This window comes from Balaenoptera acutorostrata, chromosome 5 (genome assembly GCF_949987535.1).
Source record: "Balaenoptera acutorostrata chromosome 5, mBalAcu1.1, whole genome shotgun sequence".
NCBI lineage: Eukaryota > Metazoa > Chordata > Mammalia > Artiodactyla > Balaenopteridae > Balaenoptera > Balaenoptera acutorostrata.
In genome coordinates, this window is record NC_080068.1 from 42,870,902 (window position 1) to 42,884,093 (window position 13,192).

Here is a 13,192-nt window from a genome sequence, read left to right on the forward strand (position 1 = left end):
TTGAAACACGTTTAAAAGTAAGCATTGGGCAGCTGGTCTTAAGACTCAAAAAATGCCAAAGACATAATTGAACTTCCTTCTTTTTTTTTTTTTAAAGCATTTCTTAATTAAAAAAAAAATTATTTATTTTTGGCTGCACTGGGTCTTCGTTGCTGTGCACGGGTTTTCTCTAGTTGCAGCGAGTGGTGTGCGGGCTTCTCGTTGTGGTGGCTTCTCTTGTTGCGGAGCACGGGCTCTAGGCACGCGGGCTTCAGTAGTTACGGCTCGCGGGCTCTAGAGCACAGGCTCAGTAGCTGTGGTGCACGGGCTTAGTTGCTCTGAGGCATCTTCCCAGACCAGGGCTTGAACCCGTGTCCCCTGCATTGGCAGGTGGATTCTTAACCACTGCGCCACCAGGGAAGCCCCTTGATGTTTCTTCTTGTCAGGTTGTTGAGACTTGTGTTCTAAGCTAAAGCGCTGTATGGCAGGAGGGAGACAAGGGAAGATATTGAAGGTTAGGGGGGCAGAGTGGGACATGGTCAGTGGCATTTTGGAGCTGCCTATCTGGTGCCAGTGTGGAGCCTGGATTCTAGAAGGTAAGACTGTCAATGGTCAGGGAGACCACTGCAGGGACAATTTCGTAGAGAGGGAAGGATGCAGAGGGCCTGAGCAGGGATGGAAAGCAAAAGCGTGGCTTTAACAGAAAATCATAACAGGAATGGGCAGTCCTTAGGGATTGGGCATAGGGATGGGAGGGGGAATGAATCACTTCATGAATCAGAAGATAGGTACATACATACACAATACTGTATATAAAAACCTCAATTGTTTCCAGGTTGCTGACTAAAAATTTGTTAGTTTAGCAGAGGTTAAGATGTCCTTCATCCTTCTTGGTGTGACTCTGATAAGTTTTATTTTCTTTCACGATGTTTGTGCATAAAACATGAATGAGTCACATCACTGAAACTGTTTTATGCTCTCCTTGGTTAGATGTATGTACAGAGGGAGTTGTTCTTCAAGGTGGAGGATAAGGGGGGCAGGGATACCTGGGTGCTGACTTATTTCAGAGGACCATTTGCCTAGTCTATCAATATTCACACAAACCACTGAGTAGAAAACCCAATTATCAGCATAATCCATGCTATCTTATTGCAGGAGACTGGAGTGTGACTTATAACCACTGCATATATAGGCCACTAAACCAAAAAGGAGGTGATACCATCCCTGTCCTGGGAGAGCTCCTGACCTGGGAAATGAGACAAACCATATGGCCTGTAGAGGAAATATCCTTAGGATCTTACAAAGCAGGAGGTCATCAAGTTCCAGGCCACTTATTGTGTGACTCTTGGGCAAATCTCTTAATAAAAAAGGTTGTGATATATTGAGTCTCTAGTATGTGCTGAGCACAAAATCACTTCAACGAATGTGTCATCTATCTTCATCATTAGATAGTCATAGCACCTGTGGTTGTTACTAGCCTCATAATAAAAATAAGGAAACTGAGCCCAGAGAAATTAAGTAGCTTGCCCCAGGGCCCTACAGCAGCTAATTTGGGAATGGGGGAAATGTGAACCCAGGCTAATCTGACATAAAAGCCCATATTTTCCCACTGCAACTCTCAACTATAAAATGATGGTGAAAACATCCATATCACAGGACCATGGTGAGGATTAAACGAGATAATACGGGAGAACCCAGATACACGGAGGATATGCAGTAGAGTCGTGTGTCCCCTCCCCTGTCACCCCTGCTCTTCCTCAGGAAGAGGCTCTGATTTTTAGGTTCTTCCAGAGCCTGCTGGGTACCCCTCTCCTCCACAGTAGGGGATCTCACCTGCCTCATTCCCCAGCTGGACGCTGTGAGCCCTTTGAAGGACAGGTGGTGGCCTCTGTCATTAACATGACTTTAAAGCTGAGGCCAAGCCAGAAACAGGCATGAGAGAAAGTCAGGGACTGGTGGTATCACATTAAAATGTCTTTGTAGAGTTATGGTCTAAGCCAGCTACATAAGAATAGGAAAAGAATCATTCGGGGATCAGTGGAATTCTATCAAAAGGAGAAGGATCCAGGGTTTGGGGACTTTACCCATTCTGCCCATTTATACCAATCAAGTGTTTTAAAAGGGGCCCACCAGGTGATCTGTGATTGGAGTGAAATCAGACCCCCCCAGGTCCTATGTTCTAGTCTCTGGTTCTTTTATTCATTCACTCAACAAACATATATATATATATAGAGAGAGAGAGAGAGAGAGAGAGAGACAGAGTACTTGCTATACATCAGGCCTATGTGAGATACTAGGGATACAACGGCAACAAACAGGTTTCCTGCTCTCAAGATGCCTGTTCGGTTTCATTCTAATAAAGGAGAAAGATGAGGAAAACACATGCAAACACAAACAAACCCCACGTCAACATACAAGTGAATAAAATAGTTGCATGTTGTTCTAAGGGTTGGGAAGAGAGTCGTCAAGGGGCTGAGGTTCTGAATAAGGCGGTGGTGGGAACGCAGGACCTACCTTAGGCAGGGTGGGCAGGAGAGGCCTCCCTGAAGCAGATGTCCAAGGAAGAGCAGGTGCTGGCTCTGTGGAGACAGGTGGGAGGAGTGTCCCGGTCGAGGGCAAGAGTCCCAGTGTGAGCTCAGCAGATTTGAGGAACTGAAAGGAGACATCTGTAGGAGAAGCAATAAGCATTCTAAAGGACTATGTAAGGAATGGTGGCAGAAAGAGTTTTATAGGACTATTCAGGAAAGACTCCATGAAGAACTATATATATATATATATATATAATTTATTTATTTATTTTTGGCTGTGTTGGGTCTTCGTTTCTGTGCGAGGGCTTTCTCTAGTTGCGGCGAGCGGGGGCCACTCTTCATCGCGGTGCGCGGGCCTCTCACTATCGCGGCCTCTCTTGTTGCAGAGCACAGGCTCCAGACGCGCAGGCTCAGTAGTTGTGGCGCACGGGCCTAGTTGCTCCGCGGCATGTGGGATCTTCCCAGACCAGGGCTCGAACCCGTGTCCCCTGCACTGGCAGGCAGACTCTCAACCACTGCGCCACCAGGGAAGCCCGGCGGGCGGATTCTCAATGACTGCGCCACCAGGGAAGCCCAAGAACTATATTTTTCAGGAGACTGATGAACTGGCGTGTGTGTGTGTGTGTGTGTGTGTGTGTGTGTGTGTGTGTGAATTCCAGCTGAGAAAATCACCAGGCCATTTGTTTGTCTTTTTTTTTTTTTTCAAAGTCTTTACTGAATTTGTTACAATATTGCTTCTGTTTTATGTTTTGGTTTTTTGGCCACGAGGCATGTGGGATCTTAGCTCCCTGACCAGGGATCAAACCTGCACCCCCTGCATTGGAAGGCAAAGTCTTAAACACTGGACTGCCAGGGAAGCCCCTTGTTTGTCTTTTTATGATTGAAAGATGCGGCATGGCCACAACCTAGCTGGTGTTGCTCTTTTCTTTGCAGACAGGCTCCACAAAGTTTGGGGCTGAGAATGGGTAGATTTAGTGGTTGATGACCAATTCCCTGAGAAAAGTGATCAGATTGGGTGTGTGTGACTCCTGATATTGACTAGACTGCTTTAGAGAGGGTCATTGCCGCTTTCAAAAAGGACTAAGTAGCCACTGGCCTGTGTCATGTGCTCACTGCCTGGGGTGGAGTTCTGTAGATATTGCTCCTGGGGTTAGTCATTCAGTAAATGTTATCAAGACAGTATGGCATAGTGGTGCCAAGTGTGGCCTCTGGAGTTGGAATCACCACCCCTGGCTCACTGTGTGACCTTGGACTAGTTAGTCACCATCTCTGTGCTTCGAATTCCTCATAGAGTTACTGTCAGTATTAAAAAGTGAACATGGGGCTTCCCTGGTGGTGCAGTGGTTAAGAATCTACCTGCCAATGCAGGGGACACGGGTTCGAGCCCTGGTCTGGGAAGATCCCACATGTCACGGAGCAACTAAGCCCGTGCACCACAACTACTGAGCCTGTGCTCTAGAGCCCACGAGCCACAATTACCGAAGCCCACGCGCCTAGAGCCCATGCTCCGCAACAAGAGAAGCCACTGCAATGAGAAGCCCGTGCTCCGCAGTGAAGAGTAGCCCCCGCTCGCCGCAACTAGAGAAAGCCCGCTTGCAGCAACAAAGACCCAGCGCAGCCAAAAATAATAATAAATAAATAATAAATAAATAAATTTATTAAAAAATAAAGTGAACATGCCCTAGCAGTCTATAAGTACGTGATAGGTACTCAGCAAATACTGCTCTTTTTTTTTGTTTTTTTTCCTCCCTTGAGTTAAGGATGCGGGAAAAAGGAATCATAATGAAAAGAAGTTGAGGAAGTATTGGATAGAATCTGCAGACTTGCTATATGGAATGTAGACAGTGAGAGGGAAAAATTGAAATGGGTCTCAAGTTTCTAGCTTGGCATACTGCTTGACCATTGTATCATTTGACTCTTTCTGACTCCAGTCACAGAATATTAGGCAAAAAAAGGGATTTATTGCCTCACGTCTGAAAAATCCTGGGTACAACCAGCTTTGGGACCCAGGCCCAATCCTGTGATCTGGCCCAGTGATCTTGGCTCTGCTCTGCTTCATGCCGACTTCATTCCTTCTCAGACTTCGTGTGCCCTATAGTGGCACAGGGGCTGCCAACAGCTCCAGGCTTGTCCTCCCAGATGCTGTATAATAAATAGGTAAAGAATAACAATAGTTAACAACACCCACATTTTCTTTTTTTTTTAATTTTTAGCAAAACTTTTTACTCTCACTTTTTTTAAATTAGTCATCCGTTTTATACACATCAGTGTATACATGTCAATCGCAATCTCCCAATTCATCACACCACCACCCCCACCACCCCCACCACTCCCGCGGCTTTTCCCCCTTGGTTTCCATACGTTTGTTCTCTGCATCTGTGTCTCAATTTCTGCCCTGTAAACCAGTTCATCTGTAGCATTTTTCTAGATTCCACATATATGCGTTAATATATGATATTTGTTTTTCTCTTTCTGACTTACTTCACTCTGTATTACAGTCTCTAGATCCATCCACGTCTCTACAAAAGATCCAATTTCATTCCTTTTTATGGCTGAGTAATATTCCATTGTATATATGTACCACAACTTCTTTATCCATTCGTCTGTCGATGGGTATTTAGGTTGCTTCCATGACCTGGCTATCGTAAACAGTGCTGCAGTGAACATTGAGGTGCATGTGTCTTTCTGAATTATGGTTTTCTCTGGGTATATGCCCAGTAGTGGGATTGCTGGGTCGTATGGTAGTTCTATTTTTAGTTTTTAAAGGAACCTCCATACTGTTCTCCATTGTGGCTGTATCAATTTACATTCCCACCAACAGGGCAAGAGGGTTCCCTTTTCTCCACACCCTCTCCAGCATTTGTTGTTCATAGATTTTCTGAAGATGCCCATTCTAACCGAACACCCATATTTTCTTACATAATAGGCAACTGCTCTAACTTTTTACATATATTGACACTTGCAATTTTCACAAGAATGAGGTAGGTAAGAAAACTGGGGCAGATTAAGTACTAGCTCAAAGTTAAAATAAGAGACAGAGCCAGGATCTGAGCCCAGGTGGTCTGGTTTCCAAGTCTGCGCTTTCAGGTGCCTCTTCTGAAAGACAGCCGCCCTCTTTTTGATTCCAGTTGCAGTGCATTAGTTCTGTTTGGGTACCTAAGGCTAGGAGAAGGTGATGTTTAATTGTCAAGGCTGTAGTAACATGCCCATCCTGAAGTAGGCATGAGGAAACGCCATCCAGAGCTCCTGGGCTGGAAGCGAGGGAGGGATGGTCCAGCAAAAGGATATCTGGATACTCTCTTCAGAACAAACAACAGAACAAGAGCTTTCTATCACAATTGAGATAGAAAATAAAGAAGAAGAAAGAGTTTTAGGGGGGAAATGATGAACTCAGTGTTAGAATGCTAAAGTTTGAAGTATAGAAATACATCAGTGTGAAGATGTGGCTCACTGGACGTATTGATTCATACTTGAAACAAGGTGATAATAAAAGCGTGAAAATAAAATGATAGGCAGAGAAATACTAGACAAGTGAAAAACGAATGAAAACAGGAGCGGTAACATTAATATCAGATACGATGGAACTGCAGAGGCTAAAAGCATTTAGAGTATGAAGAACATTCTTATATAGTGATAAAAGACAAACAATAAAGAAGATGTAGCAGTCATAAAGTAGACATCAAAGGACTTAGAAGCTAAATACATGTAGGCAAGGAAAACTTGATAAATACGCAATTATAATGAGAGATTTCAAAATACCTCTCACAATTAGCCAGAATTAATAGTTTAAAAAAAATTCATTATGCTGTATACCTTAAACTTATACAGTGCTGTTTGTCAATTTTATCTGCATAAAACTGGAAAGGACTTCCCTGGTGGTCCAGTAGTTAAGACTCCGTGCTTCCACTGTAGGGGGTGCGGGTTCTATCCCTGGTTGGGGAAGTTCCACATGCTGTGTGGAAAAGAAAAAAAACTGGAAAAAAATCATTCAGACCAACAAAATAATACAATATTACTAATCAAAACATTATTCAGATGAGCCAAATAACATAATAAAATAACTTGATATAGTACATATAAGGACTTCTTCCATCCTACAAATAAAGAAAATATTTTTTTCATAAAAATGAAAAGTTATAGATACATGATAAAAGGTGACCTAAAAACTGTAAATAGTTAGAAATTAAGGGAAAAACTCCCTGCTAAGTCTTGGATCAAAGTGGAAATAAAAGGGAACTCATAACTCTCTGGAAACCAATGAAAAAGAATCCACTTCTTTTGAGATTTATAGGACCCTGAGAACAGTACTAAGAGGAGCATTTAGAGCTCTAAAATGCCTTCACAATTTAAAAGTAAAACCAAAAAAATAAAGGAACTAAATATTCATCTTAAAAATTTAGAAAAAGAAATCAGGAAATTGAAATCAATAAAGGTAAAAGTTGAAATTAATGTTATATAAAAATAATAGAAAGAATAAAATAGTAAGAAGGATAAATTAGTCAAAATCTACTGGAAATAACTCTGAAAGTTTATTGAATAGATTAATAAACTATATATTTATATAAAACAGACAAACAATGTGCAAGGTTGAAGAGAGGAAAAAAAGAGAAAAAAATAGAAGAGGTTAGGAAAGAGAAAAGAGTCATAACCACAGGCACCTGAGAAATTTAAAAATTTGAGAGACTCACTCTAGGCAACTCTACAGCAATGACTACAAAAGCCTACAGGAAATGTATGATTTCCTGGCAAAATACAAACTATTAAAACAGACCTCCAGAAGAGAGGGAAAACATGAATGGACCAATGATAAGGTGCTTGGAGGTCAACAATGAGAAGACTCTAGGACCAGATGGCCTCACAGCTGAGTTTTAATTTACCTCTAAAGTCTGATAATTCCAGTGCTAAGTAATTTAGACCCTTGCTACTCAAAGTGTGTCCACAGGCTGGTAGTATTAGCATCACCTGGGAGCTGGTTAGAAATGGAGGTTTAGCTACTCCAAGCCATAGAAAAATCTTTTAAATTCATGTTTTGAAGCTAATATAATTTTAATACCAAAACTTAAGAAAGAAAAAACTATAGATTACTTACAATTATTAATTACAATTATAATTATAGATTAATCTCACTGATGATTTAGAGAGGACAATTATAAATATAATATTAGATTATAGAAGACTTCATTACATCAAAAAATAAAAAAACAGTAAATAAGCAAGTTTTATTTCACAAGCACATGAGTGGTTCAATATCCAAATCCATCACCATAATCTATTACACTGATAAACTAAAAAAGAGAAAACATCGGTAGATATTCCAACAACACTTGCTAAAATTCAGCAACCATTCAATCTGAATAAAAATTTTAAGTAGATAGGTATAGGAGAAAATTATTTAAATAGGTAAAAGACTATTTACCCCAAACCAATAGCAAATATTATCTTAAGAGAATGTGATAAGGTGGACGGATGTTAGATAAATATACAGGAATCAAAAGGTTTTTTTTTCTGCTCTAATAAGAGCCAGCAAAAAATAAAAATGGGAACATATTTTTCCATATATAATAGTGATAAAAACTATAAATTACTTAGGAATAATTCTAATAAGAAAGTAACAGAAAATATAGAGAAAAAAACTTACTGTCTTGTTAAAACACAAAAAAGAGCTGAATAGCTGGAAATGTCTTCCATGTTTTTAGATGAGAAATCTTATATGAAAAAGTCAATTCTTTAAAAATTGATTTCATGCAGTTTCCATTAGGATAAAAACAAGGTTGCTTTTTTTTTTTTTTCTTGGAATTGGTTAAAATGATCATATAGTTCACTGGGGAAAATAAATGTCCAATATTAGGTTAAGGAAACTATGAAAAAGGAAAACAGTACCAGATAATCAGAACCTAAAGCTACCGTAATCAAATCAGTACAGTGTGGACATAGACTCAGATTCCAGTAAGGCATTCATATAGGGAAAAGGTGGTAGACTAATTTGGGGGAAAGAGGTAGTTTAATTCCGGGGAAAGAGGTTTATCAAATGGGCCATTTAATAAACAACTGACTTCTTTCTGGAAGAAAATAAAAATGGACTCCACCTTATGCCATATAAGAAAATAAGCTGCAGATGAATTAAAGGCTTAGATATAATCTTAAAAATCTAGGCAACTACATGGACAATAGAAGCCCGGAAGCTATAAAGTTAACCGTATTTGATTACATGAAATTTGTAAAAAATTTAAAGCAAAACCTATCATAAGCAAAGTCCACAAGGCCAACAATAGATCTGAAAATATTAATAATGCATACAATAGAAAAGGAATTGATTTGTTTTAATATACAAAGAGCTCTTACGAATTGATAAGAAAAATGATCAACAACCCAACAGAAAACTTGCAACCAATATGAATTGGCAAAATGCAGAAGAGCAACTCCAAAGACCCACAAAGATGATTAAATCCACTAGTTCCAGGGAAATGCAAACTAAAGTAACAGTAAGATATTACCTGACACTCATTAGATTGGCAAAAGTGAAAAGGAGTCATACTGTTACTTGCTAGTGGAATATAAGAAATGTTTCCTATTGGTGGAAATGGGAAGTGTTAGAGCCTTTTTAGAAGACAACATAGCATTAATAAATGAGATAATATTCATGAAATGCTTAAAACTATGTCTTTCACATAATAAATGATATATTTTTTTGTTACCTGAATGAAACTTCTCTGAAAAATAAAATACATGTATCTGTTGACTCAACAATTCCCCTCCCAGGACTCTATCCTATAACAAACATGCAAAGATGTTTTTATAGCATTGCTCATAGTGGCTAAGAGCTAGAAACAAAATTAATGTCCACCAAAGGAGAAAGAATAAATAAACTGTGACAAATCTGCACTATGGAACATAATGTGGCCTTTCAGAAGAATGAAGTAGAAGTTTAACAGATGACTTGCTGGGATTTTTGCCTTGTACTCTTGAGTGGGAAAAGCCAGATGCAGAGAGTAGATATGGTTTCAGTTTTGTAAAGTCGTGACAAAAAGCCATATCCATGGATAAATATGTAAATCTGTAGAGAATTGTGTAAGAGAAAGGTATGGAGAGACACACGAAGTTGTTAACATGACTTACTTGGGGTGGAGATGGAGGGCAAGATGCTGCTATGAAGGGACAAAAGGAGAGACGAGAAAGAAGAAGTATCCACAATAAAAATAATGTGCGAAATGATCCCTTTTATGTAAAATTATACTAGATGTATGAATATATAATGAGATGCATCAAAATATTAATAAGGTTTATCTTGAGGTAAAGAGTTCAGGTGACCTGAAGGTGATGGGGGTGTGGATGAGGAGTGGTATTTTGGGATTGTAGCCAGCTGGGTTCAGTGAACATTTACTCAGGTGGATTGATGGGGTGAACCCACAGAGAACCTATTATCATGAGGATTTAAAGAGCTCCCTGGGCAATAACTCATCCCCAAAGAAAAAAGAATCAAGGATCACATGGTGGGGTTAAGAACAGTTGGTCACTGTGGGAGGGGTGGGAAAATTTTGAGTGTATGTATCGCTCTTGTAAACTAGTAGCCAGTCTGGTCTCAATTCACGCTTGTGTTCTAGGTGGGGACCTTTGAAAAAGAGCAAAGTGAAGCCAGAGGGCTGTTACAGATGTGCTCACCCATTCATTCCTTCACCGAATATTTCCTAAGGCCCTGCTATGTGCCCAGCAACATTCTAAAGGCTAGGGATATGGCAATGAACCAAAGCAGACAAAAATCCCTGCCCTCATGGAGCTTACACGCTGGTCCTTCCCTCCCTCCTCAGCTGTAAGTCCTCTCAAGCACAGAAAGCATGTCTTATTCCTTTTATCCCTGTGGCTCGAAAAGTTCTTGACACATGTGAAGTACTTTTTTTTTTTTTTTAATTTTTTAAGGCCACACCTCGAGGCACGTGGGATCTTAGTTCCCCAACCAGGGATCGAAACTGCACCTCCTGCAGTAGAATCACGGAGTCAACAGCTGGACCGCCAGGGAAGTCCCGTGAAGTACTTTTTAAGTACTTATATAATGATATAGCACTTTGGATGTTTGTGATATTCTGATCTCTGGATGTTTGTAGGTGTGTCTTATCTTCTCTTTGTATTGTAAACTCCTTGAAGGCAAGACAGTGTCTTACGCACAGTAGTCACAACAGACATTTGCTGCCTGATAGGTCTGAAGAAACAGTGACAAAAATAAAGGGAATGGAAATGGAGACGACATTGGAGAAATAGATGTACAAGTCTTTGTGAAGGGACCCTCAGTGGATTGGATGACTTACCAAAAGCCAAGGCAAAGAAAAAGAGAATGAATCCAAGATTCTGACACAACAATATTATTAGAACAAATGTAAGAAACTTTAAAAGCAAAACTGGTTTTTGTAGAAGACTAATAGTTTTCAATATTTCATTTAAGTGATACTATTGGGATGCTCACATAGACATATCCAGCTGCTAATGTGAAACATGCATCTGAAGAGAAGGTATAACCAGAGAAGTGGGTCTGAGAACTTTCTGTTGCAGTCATGCGAGTGAGTCATCAAGGAAAAGAAAATGGTATTCCCAGGACTTAGGGTTGGAGACCTGGGGTCAGTCCAGTGGTGCTACTTACTGACCACGCGATTCTGGGTACACCGTTTAACGGCTCTGAACCTTGTGTCCTCAATTACATGAAGAGCTACTAATGCCTGCCCTCCCCTCCACAGAGCATCAGCGTGATGTATGTGTGGTGTGTGGTAGTGGCTGAAAACTGGCGAGCACCATGCAAATCAAGGATGTTGGTGATGATGGAGCTGCCTGAGACTGAACAGTGGGGTTATGGCCTCACCTCTTCACCTGGTCCACAGACGCCTACCCATCCTTCAGATCTCAACCCCAGTGGCCTTGCCTAATCTCCCCATGGCCCGTTGCCCCTGTCATTGCAAGTCCACATTTTTTTTTCTTTAAAAATTTTTTTGATTTAATTTTATTTATTTTTTTATACAGCAGGTTCTTATTAGTCATCAATTTTATACACATCAGTGTATACATGTCAATCCCAATCTCCCAATTCATCCCACCACACCCACCCCCTTGCCGCTTTCCCCCCTTGGTGTCCATACATTTGTTCTCTACATCTGTGCCTCAATTTCTGCCCTGGAAACCGGTTCATCTGTACTATTTTTCTAGGTTCCACATATATGTGTTAATATACGATATTTGTTTTTCTATTTCTGACTTCACTCTGTATGACAGTCTCTAGATCCATCCACCTCTCTACAAATGACCCAATTTCGTTCCTTTTTATGGCTGAGTAATATTCCATTGTATTTATGTACCACATCTTCTTTACCCATTCGTCTGTCGATGGACATTTAGGTTGCTTCCATGACCTGGCTATTGTAAATAGCGCTGCAGTGAATATTGGGGTTCATGTGTCTTTTTGAATTACGGTTTTCTCTGGGTATATGCCCAGTAGTGGGATTGCTGGATCATATGGTAATTCTATGTTTAGTTTTTTAAGGAACCTCCATACTGTTCTCCATAGAGGCTGTATCCATTTACATTCCCACCAACAGTGCCAGAGGGTTCCCTTTTCTCCACACCCTCTGCAGCTTTTCTTCTTTGTAGATTTTCTGATGATGTCCATTCTAACTGGTGTGAGGTGATACCTCATTGTAGTTTTGATTTGCATTTCTCTAATAATTAGTGATGTTGAGCAGCTTTTCATGTGCTTCTTGGCCATCTGTATGTCTTCTTTGGAGAAGTGTCTATTTAGGTCTTCTGCCCATTTTTGGATTGGGTTGTTTGTTTTTTTAATATTGCACTGCATGAGCTGTTTATATATTTTGGAGATTAATCCTTTGTCTGTTGATTCGTTTGTAAATATTTTCTCCCATTCTGAGGGTTGGCTTTTTGTCTTGTTTATGGTTTCCTTTGCTGTGCAAAAGCTTTGAAGTTTCATTAGGTCCCATTTGTTTTTATTTCCATTACTCTAGGAGGTGGATTAAAAAAGATCTTGCTGTGATTTATGTCAAAGAGTGTTCTTTGTATGTTTTCCTCTAAGAGTTTTATACTGTCTGGTCTTAAATTTAGGTCTCTAATCCATTTTGAGTTTATTTTTGTGTATGGTGTTAGGGAGTGTTCTAATTTCATTCTTTTACATGTAGCTGTCCAGTTTTCCCAGCACCACTTATTGAAGAGACTGTCTTTTCTCCATTGTATATCCTTGCCTCCTTTGTCATAGATTAGTTGACCATAGGTGCGTGGGTTTACCTCTGGGTTTTCTATCTTGTTCCATTGATCTATGTTTCTGTTTTTGTACCAGTACCATATTGCCTTGATTACTGTAGCTTTGTAGTATAGTCTGAAGTCAGTGAGTCTGATCCTCCAGCTCCATTTTTTCCCCTCAAGACTGCTTTGGCTAATCGGGGTCTTTTGTGTCTCCATACAAATTTTAAGATGATTTGTTCTAGTTCTGTAAAAAATGCCATTGGTAATTTGATAGGGGTTGCATTGAATCTGTAGATTGCTTTGGGTAGTATAGTCTTTTTCACAGTATTGATTCTTCCAACCCAAGAACATGGTATATCTCTCCATCTGTTGGTATCATCTTTAATTTCTTTCATCAGTGTCTTATAGTTTTCTGCATACAGGTCTTTTGTCTCCCTAGGTAGGTTTATTCCTAG